Here is a 22,241-nt window from a genome sequence, read left to right as displayed (position 1 = left end):
TTATTCTCTTTCTTTTGTTTGTTTTACAAGATCACTTTGCCTTGTTTTGGAGATTAAATTACAGTGCAGTGCACAAGTCATAAACGTAGGGTTCAGTAAGTTTTGACAGATGAATACATTCGTGTAACTCACTGTAAGATACTGTTCCCATAGATCCCTTACAAGTCTACATTTCCTTTTTTTTTAAAGTTTCACATATTTATTTCTGAGCCTCATAGACTGCTAGTGAAGAAACCGGAAACATCAGGAGCCAAGCATCCCATCTCCCTCATAAGCTGTTCAGACAGTAGTGATGTTCTCACTGTGACTTGGTTGCTTAATACACAAGTGATCTTAACACACAGCATGTGTGCCACTTTATATCGGAGGCTTTTTGTAGACCCAGCTTGGTTCTTCTCCAGTGTCTTCTCTTGGAGTTGTACCTGATTTTATTACCAGTTTTCATTCGAATCCATTGAGGAATGGGACAATTCTGCTTTTGTTTCTTGGCCTGGAATCACTTGATCCTGAAAGTCTTGTGAAGACATGGTGATGAGCAAGCTCCCACGTCTCCACTTCATGCAAGCAGAGGTACTGTCTCTCTCTTCAGGAAGGTGTATACAGTGAACAGGCTTAGGAAGCAGTCTCCTGGAGCAAAAGGCGATTGGTTTACTGTCCGGTATAATAATGTCTCCTTCCAGGGCAAAGGACAGGCAGACTTATTACCCTTTATAAAAGACTTAGGTTCCCTAACTTTGAGGTTCTTCAGTTCTGTCATAAAAACATAATCATTGAAATAAAAAACTTAATGGGCAATCTAGACTGTATACAGTCTTTATATTAGAAGGCATTATGAAAAAACTACTCCAAAATACAACAGAAAGAGATATTTAAAAATGAGAACAACTAGTGACAATTTTGAGGGAGTATGGTTGTCAAGAACTCTGAAGAGTCTGAAATTTTACCCTGCTTGGAAAATAACCAGTTAACCTGCCACAGTCTCATGGATGTGCACAGCATGCATCTGGGCCCCTCACTGTCCCCTCCTGTAACACTTCGGAGGTGAGAGGAGGCAGCTCAGACTGCCAGCTGCACTGTGGATGATAAAGTCCTTTGCCAGGACCCAGGACCTTCGAGTTTTCTGCCAGCATCCATGAGACTGTGGCAGGTTAACTGGTTATTTTGCAAGCAGGGTAAAATTTCAGACTCTTCAGAGTTCTTGACAACCATACTCCCTCAAAATTGTCACTAGTTGTTCTCATTTTTAAATACCTCTTTCTGTTGTATTTTGGAGTAGTTTTTTCATAATGCCTTCTAATATAAAGACTGTATACAGTCTAGATTGCCCATTAAGTTTTTTATTTCAATGATTATGTGTTTCTAATTTTTCTACTCTTTATCCATTACTGAAACATGTCCGATTTTGTTTCCTAATGTCTTACTCTTTTGAAAGATGTGTGTATTGCTTCATCTCTGAGAATATGAAACTTTTTCTTTTAAGTTGTGCTATTATTTCAGATTATTTTTCTGATTATTGATTTTGTGGCACTGTTTCTTAATGGTAGATTTATGTGCTTTGGAGCTTTGATTTTCATGTTCGTTTTGAGGGGGAAGAGTGGTTTTGTAACCTACATCTACCCATCTAAGGATTTTGCAGTTGGCCAGCAAGCTCCAAGATTCTCTAATCTCAAACCAGATCTTCCACTGACAATTTGAAATTTCTCCCTCGTATTCATTAGCTATTGCCAGCACAACCTCAAAAGCTCAGTAGTTCACAGTAAGCATTTCTTTTGCTCACAAGTCTGTGAGGTAGCGCTGATTTAAGCTGCGGGTCTGCAGTCAGCCGGGCCAGTTCCAGGTGTGTTCATTGCTGCGGTCAGGCTAAGGGAGAAGCAGCCTTCTAGGGGAAAGTCATCTCCTGATACAGGCAAGAGCACAGTAGGGCAAGACCCTTGTACAAGCATTTCAAGCCCCTGCTTATACAACTTCTACAGATACCCCACTGGCCAAAGCAAATCCATAGTTGAGCCCCAAACCGAGGAGCCAATAAGTGTACATGTACTTGCCTTTGGTGGGAGGAATTTCAAAGTTACAAGGTAGGGACTTCCCTGGCTGTCCTGTGGTTAAGACTTCACCTACCAGTGCAAGGGGTAGGTTTGATCCCTGGTTAGGGAGCTAAGATCCCACATGCCTCAAGGCATATATATATATATATATATATATATATATATATTTACATAGATATAAAACAGAAGCAATATTTTAACAAATTCAATAAAGACTTAAAACATGGTCCACATCAAAAAATAAAATCCTTAAGAAAAAGAAGGCAAAACAAACTCACCCTTAACCCAAGACCCTCAAAAGCCTCATCCAATCATGGACTCGGGATCAAAATCTAATATTTTATGATATATATCAGATTTGAATGTGGTTCTCCTTGATCTGGAAACCTATGAACTAAAATGTGTGTTGTGTGTGTGTAATCTTTCCTTCACCCTTACCCCACATGGAATGATGGAAGAAGGATATATTAGGTGCATTTAATACTCTCGATCAAAAAGGGGAAGATCAGAAGGTATTAGCATTCACCACTTCTGAAATACCCTGGGAAAAATACAACCTGTCCCTCTACTCGGGAAGTAAGGCATTTTTCTGGGTTAGACCGTAATTTTGCTCCCTGGCAGTGGGTCTCCAGTCTGTTGTTCTCTGTTGCTCTTGATTTCATGCTCTCAGGAAGTTTAGATTTCTGTCATTGTTATTGATCACTTCCAGAAAGTGCATTGGAGAATATGCCCCTTTTCACACTAAGAAGGCTTCTCAGCTACTTCCTGCCTATGAAATGTTGTTGGCTTAGAGGTCTTTCTATATCTTTTTTGAGAGATATAAAATTCTGTCAAAAACATGGATTTTTTTAATGTATTTGTTTTCTGTAAACTCTACAAAGCCATACCCACAATTCCTTTGGGGACATGACATACTAGACTATTAAAAGGAACTTCCACCAATTAGCCTTCTGAGAGATCCTGCCCTTAAGTTTTCTAGAAGCCCCATTATCTCGATGAGGGGATCTTCTAGGCATTGCCTTCTTTCAGATGTCTTACTAAAGGAAGTTACAGCAATGCCCTTAATTATATTCCCCCCCCCCCCGCCCCAAGCTGAATCTGAGGTTTTTCCTGGCTGGAAATCAAGAATTTTGCTTTCCAGATAAGCAAGTTCAGGGCTCTTTAAACCCCTCTGAATTCTTGCAAGTTGTAAGGTTTTTGTTTTTGTTTTTCCTGAATTAGTCTCTCTCTTACAGCACCTTTTAAAATGGATCTAAAAGTCACATGCTAATAACTTTCAACATAAGCCTAGAAACCACCCTTAGTCTTTCATGGTGCCACAGGCAGCATTGTTACCAAATGCAAGTTGCCATTTTTCCAGCTTCTGTAATAATGTTCATGCCATCTGCCACCTGTTCCCTATACTAATAGCATATATTTTACGTTCTTAATACAGTAGCATCCCAGTATTAGGTTTTCCATATCAGTTAGCTGTGCTGCAAAACAAACAATCACAGAAACTCAGTGGCACATAACAATAAGCTTTTCATTCGTGAGTCTACAGCTCAGCTAGAGAAGTTCGGCTCCACATCACAGGTCTGTGTGCAAGTAGAACAGTTCTCCACAGACACTCATCTGGGCTAGGTCCCAGGTTGAGGGTAGCAGAAGTGTAGAAGCACAAGCCCCATTTGTGCTCAGTCGCTACATCATGGCTGACTCTTTGCAACCCCATAGGCTGTATGCCAGGCTCCTCTGTCCATGGAATTTTCCAGAATATTGGAGTGGGGTGCCATTCCCTTCTCCAGGGTATCTTCCGGACCCAGGAATCTCACCCGTGTCTCCTGCATTGGCAGGTGGATTCTTTACCACTGAGCCTCCAGGGAAGCCCTATAAGCCCCACTAGACAAGCACATTTCAAAACCCCTGCTTTCCATCACATCTACTGATGTCCCACTGGCCAAAGCAAGTCCCACTGCTGAGCCCAAAGTCAAAGTGTGAAAAAGTGCACTCCCTTTTGTGTGAAGAACTTCAGAGTTAGAATGGTGTAGGATATGGATAGAAGGAGGGAAGAAGAATTGGGGCAAGGAATTTATCACATTCTGTGTGGTAATATGTGAGTTACTGGTTGCCAGGCTGCGCTTCTGTCCTGCTTCAAGAAATATACAGCTTATCCAAGACCATAGTGCCAAGCTGGAGTAAGCAGCAGCTTTTTAAAGATTCCTCATGAAGAGGTCAGGGTAAGTGAGGGTCATCAAGCCCAGCTCCTAGTTGGTAGGCAGTGAGCTTGTCTCTTATCTCTGTCTCATCTAGTGCACTTTTATTCTCTATTCCTCAAAAGGATACAGACTCTCAATTGCTTCTGCCTTCTTCACCACCTATGGGCCTGCGAGCCCATGACTCCACCTGCTTACTTTCTTAATTGCATTTCTTTTCTGTTCTTGGCTTACAGAAATGTTTAACTTATTAAACAAAGTTTGTCTTTTTCTTTTCTAAGCTGTGTATATTGTTTTCTTTCACATATTACATATCACAGCTTTAGATTTGGAGCAAGGAGATACCCTGAACCTTGAACTTTCAACAGCATTGCCACTCAGAGTCCTAGAATCCTGTGTGAAGCTTCTCTTATTTTCCGTGATGGTCTTTAAACATAAAATGTGTTTTAAAATCTCGTGGCACTTAAGTATGCCCAAGTTTAGTGCACCACAAAAAATAAACAGTTTCTGGAAAGATGGACAAGATGTTCAAATTCAGTACATTTTTAAAAAATGATCAGGAAAATTATATAAAGCAAAAATACAAAATAGTCCTCTATTCTTGCCAGTAAATCTGATCACTAAAATAAACTATGAATACTTTTAAATGTATATTTTAAATAGTAGTATATTTTATTACAAACCTGGTTATCCCATTCTCTTATCCAAACTTTCATTTGTTGTGTTTTTTTTTGACTTTTTATTATATAAAACTTATTATAGGAAAATTCAAGTATATAACATACACAGAATAGTGTAATGACTTCTATATACCCATGACTGAGCTTCATAATTATTTGTCATGGTAAATCTTGTTTCATTTATAGCAGGGGTTGGGAAACTATGACCCACATATTAAATCCAGCCTACTGGCTATTTTTATCAATAAAGTTTTATTAGAACACAGTCATGCTCTTTTGTTTAAATGTCTATGCTTGCTTTCATGCCACAATAGCAGAAATGAGTAGTTACAGTAGAGATTGTATGGCCTGCAAAGGCAGATCCTAAAATGTTTACTATCTAGCAGCTTACCAAAAAAAGAAAAATATTTGCTGACTGCTGGACTATACTCTCATCCACTTCCCTCAGCAAAAAATATCTTCCACGTTTCATTTTAAAATACTTCAGTATGTATTCTAAATGAAAAAGTTTAAGTTATTCAGTCGTGTCTGACTCTGCAAACCCATGGACTGTAGCCTGCCAGGTTCCTCTGTCCATGGAATTCTCCAAGCAAGATTACTGGAGTGGGTTACCATTTCCTTCCCAGTGGGTCTTTCTAACCCAAGGATCAAAACTGGGTCTCCCACATTGCAGGCAGACTCTGCTGTCTGAGCCACCAGGGAAACCCATTCTAAAAGGTAAGGACTCTAAAAAGTAATACCACTCTCACACTAACAATTCAGTAATTCATTAATTTTATCTCTTCTATAAAATTTCCACTGAATAACAAGTGGGAATTCTTGAATATTTCTTTTTTTTCCTAACTCATTATCCAGGTCCACTCATAGTTTTAACAAGCCACTTTCTTACCTTTGAAAGAGCTACAGACTTTTCTGTATTTCATTAGTAGTTTATTCTCAATAATTTCAATAGCTTAACAAACACTTTATCTGTCAACCCCAAAGAATAAAACATTCTGAATTTAACAAAGCATGTGAGAAAACTAATAAGCAATAATAGCACAATCACCAGACTTCAACAAAGTTGCAATTTGAGATATGTTAAAGGTCCTATAAAAAATATGGCATATCAAAGCGATCTTGCATTTTTAAAAGGCTAAGAGGTTTTTTTGCCACACTGGTTTTTCTTTTCTTGAGACCAAGGAGTTCTCTTAGAAGTTTTAACATGTAAGTGATTATTAGAATTTACATGTAATGTTTTAAATTAAAATAGCTTTTTACTGTTTACATGTCAGTTTTACAGGAGCTATCTCATTTAATACTTACAGCAACCTAGTAAGATAGAGATTATTTTCATGCTAAATGATTCTACTGAGACACAAACCCATATTGTCTGCTTGAAGTCCACCAACCACACTGCTAAACTGGCAGTCACAAATTTTACCATAGAGCAGTTTTACACAGATTTAATCACCTTTTATAGGCCTTGGTACTATAAATGTACTATGCTATGCATGGAATTATTAACTGCATTGCTTCTTAGATATGGTAAAGATAATCTGTACAGTGAAGATATTGCAGTGAACTCTTATGAACCTTTACATATTTTAGGAGCTTAGAATTTCAAGCACAGAGCATGTATCTTTCAAATTCAAAGAGCAAAAAGTAATCCATTACATAGTTTTCATAAATTCTTCTTTAGCGTTTCTTATACATGCTTGTGATGGGTCCAGAGTACTAATAGAGATGGGGCCTTAGTAGAGGCTTAGAAAAATGGCTGATTTCACAGTTAGGGGGCTTCCCTTGTGGCTCAGCTGGTAAAGAATCTGACTGCAATGCTAGAGACCTGGGTTCGATCCCTGGGTTGGGAAGATCCCCAAGAGCTTCCCTTGCAGCGCAGACAGTAAGGAGTCTGCCTGCAATGCAGGAGACCTAGGTTCAATCCCTGGGTCAGGAAGATCCCCTGGAGAAGGAAATGGCAACCCACTCCAGTACTCTTATCTAGAAAATCCCACGGATGGAGGAGCCTGGCAGGTACAGTCTGTGGGGTTGCAAAGAGTCAGACATGACTGAGCAACTTCTCTTTCACTTCACAGTTAGGGCAGAGGAAATACAAGTAAACCTGGAACATCTTTTTGTGCTTGAAATTAAGGAAATGCCCTTCAAAATATGAAGGGGACCATGTCAAAAGAAAACATAAATCAACTTGAAGTGAATGCCCCTAGATAAGTCTGGAACAATTTGAGCACCAAAATAATAATAGTAATAAGTTATAACCCATTGAGTGAAATATGAATCTGAGTCATACTGATATAAATAAATAAGTTGTAAGTTTGAAAAGAATGAGACACTTACATGGCCTCAAAGTACCTACCTATAAAATACTTAATGGATTAAAAAGGGAAATGGGGTTACTTCATAATAGAGAGGCCTGGAAGACATTATTTTAATCAAATGATCGAAGTGAACACCCTAGTAATCAAGTAATCAGACAAACTAAGAATGTGGAACCCTCCTTCCCGCAATAGGAGATAACACTTTATCACTTCTATGAGATTTCCTGCCAAAGGGGCATAATCTTTTAGGGTGACAGTAGAGCCACAGTGGGAACATTCTAAAAATTACTTAACCTATGATCTTCAAAAGCGTCAAAGTCATGAAAATAAAGGAAAGATGGAGGAACTGTTCCAGACTGAAGACTTCTAAAGAGAACATAGAACTAACTACAACACTTAATTCTGGACTAGACCCTTGTGCTATAAATGGCAGTGAAACATCTGGTAACACTTGAACAGGGTTGGAAAGTTATGACCAACCTAGACAGCATATTCAAAAGCAGAGACATTACTTTGCCAACAAAGGTCCATCTAGTCAAGGCTATGGTTTTTCCACTGGTCATGTATGGATGTGAGAGTTTGACTGTGAAGAAAGCTGAGTGCCGAAGAACTGATGCTTTTGAACTGTGGTGTTGGAGAAGACTCCTGAGAGTCCCTTGGACTGCAAGGAGATCCAACCAGTCCATTCTGAAGGAGATCAGCCCTGGGATTTCTTTGGAGGGAATGATGCTGAAGCTGAAACTTGAGTACTTTGGCCACCTCATGCGAAGAGTTGACTCTTTGGAAAAGACTCTGATGCTGGGAGGGATTGGGGGCAGGAGAAGAAGGGGATGACAGAGGATGAGATGGCTGGATGGCATCACTGACTCGATGGACGTGAGTTTGAGTGAACTCCAAGAGTTGGTGATGGGCGCCAGGAAGGCCTGGAGTGCTGCGATTCATGGGGTCACAAAGAGTCGGACACGACTGAGCGACTGAACTGAACTGAACTGAAGGATTAGATGGTAGTAATGTATCAATGCTAGTTTCCTCATCTTGATTGGTTGTATTATGGTGAGATAAGAGAATGTCCTTGTACATAGGAAATACACACAATAGTATTGAAGGGTAATGGGGCAGTAGGTTGGGAACTTACTCCCAGATTATTCAAATAGCAAAAATTCTTAGTACTCTTTTTTCAAGCATCCTGTATGATTGACATTGATTCAAAATGAAAGGATTTTTTATGAAAATACAAAGTTAAATGTGCACTAAGTTACAGCAAATTCTCACAGATTGATCTCTCTCTGCCTTTTTTTTTTTTTTTTTTTTTTGGCCATGCAGCATGCTGGATATTAGTTCTCTGACCAGAGACGATTGAACCTGTAACCTCTGCCTTGGAAGCTCAGTCTTAACCACCAGGGATGACCCTGTCACATTATTTATTACAAAGATTTCTTGCTAGGCTTTCTACATGACAAAAACTAGTATCTGAGGGCAGTTGTCTGTAAAAGCTTTAATAATGCCACATTTGCTTTTCAATTGGTAAGGGGTAAGCAACTGAAAAACAAAACAATAATATATTCATCTGTTCAAAGCTGTTTGCTGAGTGACTACACACAAGACGCTCCGTGGCAGGTATGAATTTCCTCTCTGGTGGACACTGATACACTACCGAACACTATCCTAATCCCCTTTCTGGACTGAAGGCCTTATTCCCCCAGCTGCTAGGAGTGCTGTGGACAAGACGGCCCTCAGCTGTCAGCCCCCTTCAGGGATTGCCTTAACTGAAGACAGTTTTCTTCCCTCAAGCCATGTGCCCTTCCCAGGATGGTCTGCATGCAGTCACTGGTCAATGGAAGGGTGTGAAGGCCTGGCCCCCTTACTCCAATTCAAGCATCTCCAAGGGTTGTCTCATCTTCAGACAGTTCCAAAGGGCTGTTTTCCGTGAGAACCCATCACAGCCCAGTTTCCCCCTCTGCCAGTCCTTTCCCCTTCCCTCGCCTTCCCTGGCCTTCCCTTGCATAGGCAATGACGCTAGAATGCTCTTCATGAACCTCCTTGCCTGCTAATCTGCTCAGAGTCTGCTTCTCAGGGAAAGCAACCTGTGCCATTCTCTCTCAGTGATTTTCCTCTGGAGTCAAGAAGGAACATCACTTGTCAATTTTTTTACTATTAAGGCGATATTTTCTAGCATTAAAATTTTATGACTTGCCCTCTTGCCTTATCCACTTTCTGCTTCTTGATCAGCTAGCATATAATGAGGAGAGGCAGGGACTAAGAATGGCTCAGAAAGAACATATGCAGAAGCCAAAGTCTGTCTTGGAAGGCAAGACTGACAGGTAGGACAAGTTTGTTTTGCCTCTGCCTCCGTTTCTCTGCTGTTGTCTTTCCCTTTCAATCCTGGCCTCCTGGTGATCTGTGTCCAGTGTACTCCTATTGGATGGCTCTTCCTTTCTCAAAAGACTAACTCATTCTCACTGAGGTGTTTGGACTTAACGTGTCATGCTCCTCAAAGAGTTTGCAGCAGAAAGACTCCAGTGGTTTTTTTGAGGCTTACTATGGTTCAGAGCTGGAGAAGGAAATGGCAACCCACTCCAGTACTATTGCCTGGAAAATCCCATGGACAGACGAGCCTGCAGTCCAGGAGCCTGCAGTCCAGGAGGCTGCAGTCCAGGAGGTCGCTAAGAGTCAGACACGACTGGGCGACTTCACTTTAACTTTTCACTTTCATCCACTGAAGAAGGAAATGGCAACCCACTCCAGTGTTCTTGCCTGGAGAATCCCAGGGATGGGGGAGCCTGGTGGGCTGCCATCTATGGGGTTGCACAGAGTCGGACATGACTGAAGCGACTTAGCGGCAGCAACAGCATGGTTCAGAGCACTTTCCAGAGAGTGGCAGAAGGAAGGTAACTAGTCTGTCAGCGTTAGTAAGATGGATGTTTTTGGTACCCTACTGAGTCATCCACACAGAGGGCAATCCTCTTCTCCATTTATACATCAATTGAAGTTTTTGTAAAATAAGTCCTTGGGGAAATACCTTGGGAAAAATAGTATTTGGAGCTACTTCTATTTGAAAAATTGTGATAAATTCTTTACCACAAGCATTAGCAGATGAAAACATTTTTTTTTTTTTTGCAGAAACAGAGTGAGGTTTAATTCTTAGAGACATACTTCATTTGTTAACATCTATTTTCAGTGGACCATGGGCAATACAAGTCAACGTTTAGGTTAAGAAAGCAATAATTTATGTTTAGAGCAGTGAGATAAAATTCTGCCAGATTAGGTAGTTTGGGATATCTCTAGATATTTTTTAAACTGTTCAAGTTAAATGTGATATGCTATCTGTTTTACAAATACCTTCATTTCCATTTTTTTTTTTTACTAAGACAAAGTATTATTTGAATTTTGTAACTTAATGCTTCAAAGTCTTGTCTAAACAGAGCACTAAGCTTGTTGCTTTGTGTTTGTCCAATTATCTCTTTTCTGCTTTTTAAGTTGGCCATTTATTGGTTATTTTTCAGTTTTTCCATTAGTCCCTGGCTTTAACAATATGCCAGGTGGCACAGTAGTAAAGAATCCACCCGCCGATCCAGGAGACACAGGTCCCATCCTTGGGTTGGAAAGATCCCCTGGAGAAGGAAATGGCAAGCCACTCCAGTATACTTGCCTGGGAAATCCCATGGACAGAGGAGACTGTCAGGCTACATTCCATGGGGCTGCAAAAGAGTCAAACACGACTTAGCAACTAAACAACACAACAACGAAAGTGATAGCTAATGGTTCCACCATTAGTGTTTTATGTGGGTTTTTTTGCAGGGAGGGAGGGTGTTTGTTTTTTTGTAGTTTAAGATCATTTTATTGAGCAGGGAGAGGTGGGCTGAGGCAGGGCAAGTATAGCTCCTCCAGCCTGGCCTCAGGGGGACAATACCCCCTCCCCACCCCCTATCCCTTTGTCCTGTGTGTTTTTGATTACCAGGACATGGGTTTTGTCAAATCATAGACCTCAGAAATCAGTTGTGTAAAACTTTGTTTTACTTTAAAATATGAATTAGCCTCAGCTCTTTCATTTTAAAAACTATATTGCTGGTTCTATTTAAGAATTGGGGTTATTTAATATTCCTCATTCTGTGAGATTTTAGATCTACTCATGTAATCTCAGGTATCAGATTGATTTTTATATTCCAGCACACTTCTAAAGGAACCAGCTAAAGATTGACATAGCTTTTTTTTCTCCATTAGCGATTTATGCATGTAGTGTTCTAATTAGTTTAAAGAAAAATGTGAAAGACTTTTCCCCAAAGAGTTTCCATCTACTCATGTAAGTAGAATCAGATGTACAGCACAAAATTAATTTGCAGTGTCTAGTTCTCATTAACCAAGTGAGTCACTTTTTAAAAGATTTTTAGGAGGTTACAAGGTAGTAAAACATGTGTTAAGACTGGAATTCAAGTGAGGATTAAGAAGGGGTTTGAACAACAACGAAAACAGAAAGTGTTTATCGAGATAGGGTAGAGATTCTAGAAACATGGTGATTATTGAAATAGAGTGGAAAATAAAAGCTTGCCTTCAGATAACTTTCTAATCTGTTCATGTTTTCATTCACTAGTAGAGAGCATGAAAGTCACATTTAAATCTTAGTTTCTGTTAACAGAAATGTCAGTGAAGTCAGTGCATCTTACTAGGTAATAAAATGGCTGCATTTTCCTTTATTTCTTTCATATGTGTTGTGTCTCAAGGAGAAAACCAGAGAAAAAGGATATTGGTACTTTAACATTTTGAGCATATTGTAAAAATTTGCATTATAAATTTTATGATTTTAGATCTTTTTTCTTCAATACTACACCATTCATCTGGGAATGCTGACTTCAGAGGATCTATAAGCATTTCACCTATGACAAAAATAATCTAAACTCCACTGGAAAAAAGCACAGTTATTATTTTAATGGCTGCTTTTTAGTCTTTTTTTTTTGCATCTTTTTATCCCAGGCTTATATCTTTATAATTTTACACAAATGATATCATACCACTCATTTGATTTTAAAAGTTATTTTTAATTTAACTGTATAACATGAATATTACTCCATGTTTTTATTATTCTTCTGCAACATAATTTTAAATAGCTATAAAGTATCCTATTGTATGGGGCTTCCCAAAGAAGAGCTTGCTGATGGTAAAGAAACCATCTGCCAATGCAGGAGATGTGAAAGATTCAGTTTTGATCCCTGGGTTGGGAAGATGAGATCCCCTGGAGAAGGGCACTGACCTCACTCCAGTATTCTTGCCTGGAGAATTCCATGGACAGAGGAGCCTAGTAGGCTACAGTTTATAGGCTTGCAAAGAGTTGGACGAGACTGAAGCAACTTTAGCACACACATCCTATTGGATGAGCTATCACCTCACACCAGTCAGAATGGCCGTTGTCAAAAAATCTACAAACAGTAAATGCTGGAGAGGATGTGGAGAAAAGGGAACCCTCTTGCATAGTTAGTGGAAATGTAAATTGATACAGCCACCATGGAGAACAGTATGGAGATTTCTTTTTGAAAGAAAACTAGGGATTAAACTGCCAAATGACCCAGCAATCCCACTGCTGGGCATTTACCCTGAGAAAACCATTATTCAAAAAGACACATGTACATGTGATGTTCATTGCCACGCTGTTCACAACAGCTAGGGCACGGAAGCAACCTAGATGTCTATGGACAGATGATGAGAAGAGTATAGAAACTGGGGTAAATATATACAATGGAATATTACTCAGCCATTAAAATGAATGAATTTGAATCAGTTCTAGTGAGGTGGATGAACCTAGACCCTGTTATACAGAGTGAAGTAAATCAGAAAAACAATTATCGTATATTAACACATATAAGTGGAATCTACAAAAATGGTACTAATGAACCTATTTGCAGGGCAGGAATAGAGATGCAGTCATACAGAATAGACTTGTGGACACAGCAGGGGTAAGGAGAGAGTGGGACAAGTTGAGAGAGTAATGTTAGAACATGTACATTACCATATGTAGAACAGAGAGCTGGTGGGAAGTTGGTGAACAACCCAGGGAGTTCACCCGGTGCTCTGTGACAGCCTAGAGGGGTGGGACGGAGGTTCAAAAGGCAGGGACATATGTATACCTGTGTTGATTCATGTTATTGTATGGCAGAAACCAATGCAACAGTGTAAAGCAATCAAAAATTTTAAACAAGTATTCTATTGTAGATATGACCACAATTTATTTAAAACCATTAACTTTTGTTGGACTTTTAGTTTGTCTTCAATTTCTTATTATTATGAATGACACCAAAATCATCAGAGATCAAGTTTATAGCTGAACATTCGGGCTACAGGCATATTTCAGAAAGATAAATTCTCAGATGTGGACTAACTGGATCAAAGAATGTGTATGTTTTTCAGGCTTTTGATATATGTCACTAAGTTGCTTCCAGAAAGGCTGTACCAAATGATATTCCAATGAGCAATGTATAAAAGTATCTGTTTCCATACCTTCCCCAGCATTGAATTTCATAACATTTTTACAGTCTTTGATAAATGAAGGAAAAAAACTGGCATCTAATTTTTCCTAACTAAAAATTACTTACCAGATTTTCTAATTATGCCAATCGATAATGTTCATTACAGAGAAATAGTTTAATATATTAAAGATTTAAAAAGTAACCATAATGCCAAGAGCAACAGAAAACCAGCTTTAACACATTCTTTGTATATACAGACATTTTGTTACATCTTTTACTTTTGACATCATGCTTACATTAGATAGATTTGTACCGATATTCTCTTCTAATAATTTTAAGAACTGCTTAATTTTCAAATTTCTAATTGTGGTAGAACATTGATATAAAATTCACATCTTAACTACTTTTTAAGTATACATTTCAGTATTTTTATTATATTCACATCATTTTGCATATAATCATCATAACTTGTACATCTTGCAAAATTGAAACTATTGGCATTATACAATTTTCCCCTTCCCTCAGCCCCTAGCAACCACTTTGTGTTTCTATGAATTTGACTACTTTAGGTACTGCATATAAATGGAATCATATAGTATTTGCCCTCTCATGACTGACTTATTTTGTTTAGCATAACATCTTCAAGTTCAACCATGTTGTACCATGTGTCAGAATTTCTATCCACTTTAAGACCGGATAGTCCATTGTATGTATACGCCTGTGTGCTCAGCCTCTCAGTCATGTCTCACTCTTTGGGACCTCAAGGATTGTAGCCTGCTAGGCTCCTCTGTCCGTGGAATTTTCTAGACAAGAATACTGGAGTAGGTTGCCATTTCCTCATCCAGGGGATCTTCCTGACACAGGGACTGAACCCACATCTCATGCGTTTCCTACGTTGGAAGGTGGATTCTTTATCACTGAGCCACCTGGGAAGCCTTTCAGCTCCTTTAGTCATATACTCATAAGTAGAATTAATGAATCATATGGTAATTTTATTTCTAATATTTTTGAGGGTCTGCCATGCTGTTTTTCCATAGTGGCTGCACGATTTTACATTCCCATCAACAGTGCATAAGAGTTCCAATTTCTCCACTTTCTTGCCAACACTTGTTATTTTCTGTTTTACTTGTTTTTTATGGTAACAATCCTGATGACTAAATGATGATAAATCATTTTTCTCTGTCTGCCTCTCCCTCTTCCTCTTTCCACATCTTGAGTCTGCTTCTCTTTAGTCATTAGCTATATGATTTTGGGCCTGCTTTTATGCTATACACATAAAACTAGAAACGTGATCCCTGATGCATCCAAGCTCATCCTTATAGCTTACTAACCAAACAGAAATAGTGCTTCCTTTTAACCCCAGCTTGGAAAATCTCAGGGAAGGACACTGATTGGCACAGACTAAATCATACACCCATCCCCTGGACCAGTCACAATGGCCAAAAGGGTGTAGTGTGATTAACTCGTCTTGTTCCACATTCATGTCCTTTGGGGAGGTGCAGGTTACTGTATAACCGTATGTCACCTCCCATTCAGAGCATAAAGAGGATGAACAGCTTCCCCCAATGAGGAATGTGTGAGGAGGACCATTTATAGAATCACTGTGAACTGGGTAGCCAACTCAATGTGTGTCTGCTACACAAAGAAGCCTTAATAGTTGTATCGAATATACATTTGAAACCTTGATTACTAGATTTTAAATTCTTCATTCCCTGATGTCTTATTTTTCTCCTCTTTTGTAAAAGAGATATGAAAGAGAAGCAGACAACTCTGATAAATTATTTTCTTCATTCCAAGCTGCCTATCTTCTTTCAAGTTCATTGTCTAAAGACAAAGCCTGGTATTTGATGAGGGGTGTCTTGCCTGGAAAATCCCATGGGCGGAGGAGCGTGGTAGGCTGCAGTCCATGGCGTCTCGAGGAGTCGGATACGACTGAGCGACTTCACTTTCACTTTTCTCTTTCATGCATTGGAGAAGGAAATGGCAACCCACTCCAGTGTTCTTGCCTGGAGAATCCCAGGGACGGGGGAGCCTTGTGGGCTGCCGTCTATGGGGTCGCACAGAGTCGGACACGACTGAAGCAACTTAGCAGCAGCAGCAGCAGCAGTACTCTATTTGAAGAGAGTTTTTAACTAGGAATTGTATATTCACCTGCAGCATTTCAAAATTTATGTTTATACTCTTGTTCATGTACTTTTCAATTCTATCATCTCTGAGAAGGTCAAGCATTACATACCATCTGTTTCTATGAATAAAAAGTATGTTTTCTGATGAACAGAGCTTTTTGTCACTAAGAAAATCAGACTTTTTTTTAAGTAACATGATTTTAAACCCCTGTGGTAGGAAACCAAATTATATAATTTAGTGTTAAATGAAACTGCTATTGCTAAATAAATGTTATATTTAAATTTAATGCATTAATTTACTTCCTTAAAAATGAAACCAAATTTAATTTATGTCAAGGAAATTTCTGTTATCTTGTTAAGCAGTTAACAAGTGCTTATAATTTTAAAAATCATTTGATATTAATACTCTTCTGTATATCAAATAAACTTGCTTAAAATTCTTTTTTTTAAATACATCAAATTATTTAACTCCTGATTCTGAGGACGTAAACCTTCAAAGGCATGAAACAGTGATAATGGTTAATGTAAATTAACTTGTGGAAAAAGAGAAACAGGAAAAAAAATCTCCAGCGTCTCAGAGTGCCTATAATGAAACAGGAGAATAAAGTCAGATTTTCTTGATGTCTCCATTCTGCTCTGGATCAGTTTCATTATAGTATTATTAGAAATTGTACTTCCTCTAAATATAAGACAAAATTAACATGAGATTTAAAGTGAGCAATATATTAAACTACACATTGGCATAAAATGATAATAATGCTTTCCCAGATAAAGATAACTAATTTATGATGATAATGAGTATAGTAGTCAATGTTTCTTATTTAATTATAAATAAATTATAAATCATTATTGAAATAATATCATAACTGGCATATTCTTACTTAAGATACTATGTTAATCACAAATCAGACCTCTGGTGAAATTGGGTTGAAATGTCTAAAATAATATATAATAAAACAGTTGACTAGGGATAAGGCCAGCTTTGAGCATTTGTTGTTATTACAAATATGTTCACTGTGTTTATGATTTATACTTCTATATTTCAAAAACAAATTTAGACTACTAAAATAAAATAAGTCATCAACTATAACAAAGCAAGTAATGAAAATGAAAGGAGTTGAGAAATTATCAATTTACACTTTTCTTTTTGAAACTGTCAGTTCCTCAAAGAACTGTGACTTTCACATCTTACTCATCTCGGTATAATCAGGACTAGCACAGTACTTGGCTTATGAAGGCTCTCAGGAAATGTGTGTTGAATGAAAGGAAGAATGAAAATAACAACCGGAAAACAATTAAAAGGAGTGAAAAACATGGGAAGAGAGAACAAAAAAGTGGGGAGGGAGGTGAGAGAAGGGTGGAAGATTTTAAACTTTTTGTTTTCAGTTTCATTGTGGGTCTAATGTCACTTGATTAGAGAAAGCACACCAGAGTCCCTAAGACCTGCAGGCAGGGGAAGGGGGAATTCTAGAGGACCAGATACCAGAAGGCACCACGATCCTCCTGCTGGGACCTCCTACATCTCCACTGAAGACAACTGTGTAAATAACTACTGACAGGACAATCTGAGGAGTCTAAACCTGTCCACCTCTTGGTCTTTTTTTGAAATGACTGCTTTGTACACTGAATTCTCAAGGATTTTCAAAGCCAGAAAAGTGAGATAATGGAGGGTGCCATTCTCAATTCCTCCCCGCAACCCCAGCCATCACCTCCAAATCTGATCACTCACTATTGAATATTGTTTCCAAGTGCCTATCACACCTCTTTCAATTCTAATCTTGGGTCTTTGATGTTAAAACAGGACATAATGTTCTGAAAACGTTATTAAATCTCCAAATTTATAAGTATTTCTCAAGTAGGTATTAACAGATTCTCCCGTAACATATAACTGAAATTTTTAAGTACCCCTATCAGAGTCTTGTGGCTCAGCTGGTAAAGAATCCGCCTGCAGTGTGGGAGACCTGAGTTCGATCCCTGGGTTGGGAAGATCCGCTGGAGAAGGGGACATCTACCCACTCCAGTATTCTGGCCTAGAGAATTCCACAGACTGTAAAGTCCATGGGGTGGCAAAGAGTCAGACATGACTTAAGTGTCTTTCACTTCCACTTTCATCAGAGTCTTAATAATAAATGCAGGATTAAGGTTCATTTCTAAGCTCTTAGCATTAATTCAAGTACCAAAATAAAGTGTAGTCTACATTTCCATTTTATCATTATTGTGATAACACTACTACCAAGTCCATCCTGAGGCTGTCTACATGATGGGGAATGCCATCCTCACTAAGATGCACGCAATGCTTTCGCATTAGTTATCTGATTCATAGCAGATCTATCCAAAAAGAAAAAAGTTCCCTAACAAATTGTGTTATAAAGAGCTTGGGAAACAAACACTCTGATCCTTTGTGACTACAAATTCGTACAAACACTTTGGAAGACAATTAGGCAATTTCAACAAACTTTTTACATATACCTATAGACAGCTATTCCACTATGAGAATTTATTTTATAGATATATTTGCATGTCTGTGAAATAATTTATGTACTAGAACACATGCTAGCCAAAAATTATAAACTAACTAAATAGTCATCATTCAGGAACTGTGATGCAGTTCATTTTATATATCAGTTTGCCTGGGCCATACTGTCCAGGTATTTAGTTAAATATTATTCTGAATGTTTCTTTGATCATGTTTTTTGATAAGATTAACATTAAATCAGTGGACTTTGAAAAAGCAGATTGTCCTTCATAATGTGAGTAAGCCTCATCCAATCACTGAAGACATGAATATAACAAAAGACTACCTCATATAGGAAGGAATTTTATCAGTAATGGCTTTTGGACTTGAAATTCAGCGGCATAGCAGCCCTGATCGCCAGCCTGATGGCCTTTGGAAGTGAACTACAGCATCAGCTCTTACCTGGGTCTCCAACTATTTAATCTGAGTTTGAATCATATCAGTATGTGTTATGGTATGCAATATTTTTTATATTCTTCATTTGAAACAGTATTATCATTTAAAATATTAAATTGGTATATACATTAGCTGCATTATAAATATATGATAAAAATGCATTTTCTATGCAACTTACATATTTGTAATTTAAAGTTTGAGTCATTAAAATGCAAACAACATTTACATTTTATGCTTTCACAAATTCTTAATGTGTTTCTTTCACTTCTCTAATTATTGTTAATGCAAGATTTCTTTTAGCCCTTTTATGTTTCAGTTCAGTTCAGTTCAGTTGCTCAGTCGTATCTGACTCTTTGTGACCCCATGAATGGCAGCACGCCAGGCCTCCCTGTCCATCACCAACTCCTGGAGTTCACTCAGACTCACGTCCATCGAGTCAGTGATGCCATCCAGCCATCTCATTCTCTGTCGTCCCCTTCTCCTCCTGCCCCCAATCCCTCCCAGCATCAGAGTCTCTTCCAAAGAGTCAACTCTTCACATGAGGTGGCCAAAGTACTGGAGTTTCAGCTTCAGCATCATTCCCTCCTAAGAAATCCCAGGGCTGATCTCCTTCAGAAAGGACTGGTTAGATCTTCTTGCAGTCCAAGGGACCCTCAAGAGTCTTCTCCAACACCACAGTTGAAAAGCTTCAATACTTTGGCGCTCAGCTTTCTTCACAGTCCAACTTTCACATCCATACATGACCACAGGAAAAACCATAGCCTTGACTAGACGGACCTTAGTCGGTAAAGTAATGTCTCTGCTTTTCAATATGCTATCTAGGTTGGTCATAACTTTCCTTCCAAGGAGTAAGTGTCCTTTAATTTCATGGCTGCAGTCACCATCTGCAGTGATTTTGGAGCCCAGAAAAATAAAGTCTGACACTGATTCCACTGTTTCCCCATCTATTTCCCATGAAGTGATGGGACCAGATGCTATGATGTTAGTTTTCTGAATGTTGAGCTTTAAGCCAACTTTTTCACTCTCCACTTTCACTTTCATCAAGAGGCTTTTTAGTTCCTCTTCACTTTCTGCCATAAGGGTGGTGTCATCTGCATATGTGAGGTTATTGATATTTCTCCTGGCAATCTTGATTCCAGCTTGTGCTTCTTCCAGCCCAGCGTTTCTCATGATGTACTCTGCATAGAAGTTAAATAAGCAGGGTGACAATATACAGCCTTGACGTACTCCTTTTCCTATTTGGAACTAGTCTGTTGTTCCATGTGCTTAATAGAACTTCTGAATGGTAACTATAGTCAGCAATTCTGTATCATGTATTTGAAAGTTGCCAAGAGAATGGATCTTAAAAGTTCTCATTCATACAAAAATTGTAACTGTGTGAGATGATAGATGTGTTAACTAACCTTATTGTGGCAATCATTTACATATATATATATGAAATTGTCACATCATACACCTTAAATTTACACAATGTGATATGTCTAATATATCTCAATAAAGCTAACTGAGGGGTAGGTGGGGGAGAACTTTTAAGATTTTCATCCCAGCTCCAGTAATACTTGCTAGAGACAAATGTCACAGTGAAATCCATCAAAACATGCTGCTATGTTTGTCACACACACAAATGATACCTGTCATCATTTTACAGCTGTGCTACTGTAATTCAGTCAAATTAGTTGTGAATCATGAATGTTCTATTTTTTAGTCTAATTTGAACAGTTAATGAAATTTAATCTAGTGAAAAATAATTCATTCTGAAAAAGTCATTCCCAATCATCTCTCAGACACCCAAAGTAACTTTTAAAAAGTCTTCTCCAATGTATACTTCTAAAGGCAAAGACAGTGTTTTTATATTTAAAATCATGAATATATGGTCAATTCAACATAATTACTATTATTGTAAAAGCCTCCTGTTTAGAATAAAAAGACAAGAGATAGCTTCAGTTCAGTTAATTCAGTCACTCAGTTGTGTCCGACTCTTTGCGACCCCATGAATCGCAGCACGCCATGCCTCCCTATCCATCACCAACTCCCAGAGTTCACTCAGACTCATGCCCATCAAGTCGGTGATGCCATCCAGACATCTTACGCATAAAAATTTCTTTTAAACTATCCAAAGAAAATGAGAGTAATTGAAATATCTGAGTATTCTGTTAATGAGTAAGGCATTTGGTACCCAGTATGCAAGTGAAAGAGGAGACTGTGAAAAAGTTGGCTTAGAGCTCAACATTCAGAAAACTAACATCATGGCATCCAGTCCCATCACTTCATGGCAAATAGATGGGGAAACAGTGGAAACAGTGGCTGACTTTATTTTGGGGGGCTCCAAAGGCACTGCAGATGGTGATTGCAGCCAGGAAATTAAAAGACGCTTACTCCTTGGAGGGAAAGTTTAGACCAACCTAGACAGCATATTAAAAAGCAGAGACATTACTTTGACAACAAAGGTCTGTCTAGTCAAGACTATGGTTTTTCCAGTGGTCATGTATGGATATGAGAGTTGAACTATAAAGAAAGCTGAGCGCTGAAGAATTGAAGCTTTTGAACTGTGGTGTTGGAGAAGACTCTTGAGAGCCCCTTGGACTGCAAGGATATCCAACCAGTCCGTTCTAGAGGAGATTAGTCCTGGGTGTTCACTGGAAGGACTGATGTTGAAGCTGAAACTCCAGTACTTTGGCCACCTGATGCAAAGAGCTGACTCTTTGAAAAGATCTGATGCTGGGAAAGATTGAGGGCAGGAGGAGAAGGGGACCACAGAGGATGAGATGGCTGGATGGCATCACCGACTCAATGTACATGGGTTTGGGTGGACTCTGGGAGTTGGTGATGGACAGGGAGGCCTGGCGTGCTGTGGTTCATGGGGTCACAGAGTCAGACACAACTGAGCAACTGAACTGAACTGAACTGAATCTACAATAAACCAGGTGATGTATATTTAAAAATTGTTGACCTCTTACATGGATTCCAGCATACAAATATCCAGCATTCTTTATATAACAGCATGTACCAGAAGCCCTTAATACACATATGCCCAGATAAATTAATGTCCCCTTCTTAGACAGCTCATCTGGATAATTTATGTGCCAAAAAAGAAAACAAATTACAGGAGGGGGAGGCAGGAAGATGTAAGGGGTAACACAGCATTTTATGATTTATCAAGATTTAAGACACCATTATTTCATTTTAAATACTGCTGAAGAAAATAATATACCTAGCACTATTAGCACTTTTGCTAACTTCTTATTAAACATTGTTTAGTAACCACAATACTATTTGGTATTGTCCCAGTTTGTGAGAGTAGATTAGCAACAGCTACTAATGTTAAGAACTAAGATATCTAATCCTCCTTTAGTTACTTTAGTTAGGTAGACAGTTATTTATTGCTTACCCAGCATTCATTCCTCCTCCTTTCAAACAGCATTTAGATTTTATTCTGGGAAAATTACCCCTTTTGTTTGAATGGGATTTACCTCAACCCTAACCCCAGGTCTTTGGACCTGACTGGCCCATAACTTCA

This window comes from Capricornis sumatraensis, chromosome 3 (genome assembly GCF_032405125.1).
Source record: "Capricornis sumatraensis isolate serow.1 chromosome 3, serow.2, whole genome shotgun sequence".
In the NCBI taxonomy this organism is placed as follows: domain Eukaryota; kingdom Metazoa; phylum Chordata; class Mammalia; order Artiodactyla; family Bovidae; genus Capricornis; species Capricornis sumatraensis.
This window is presented reverse-complemented; position numbering follows the sequence as displayed.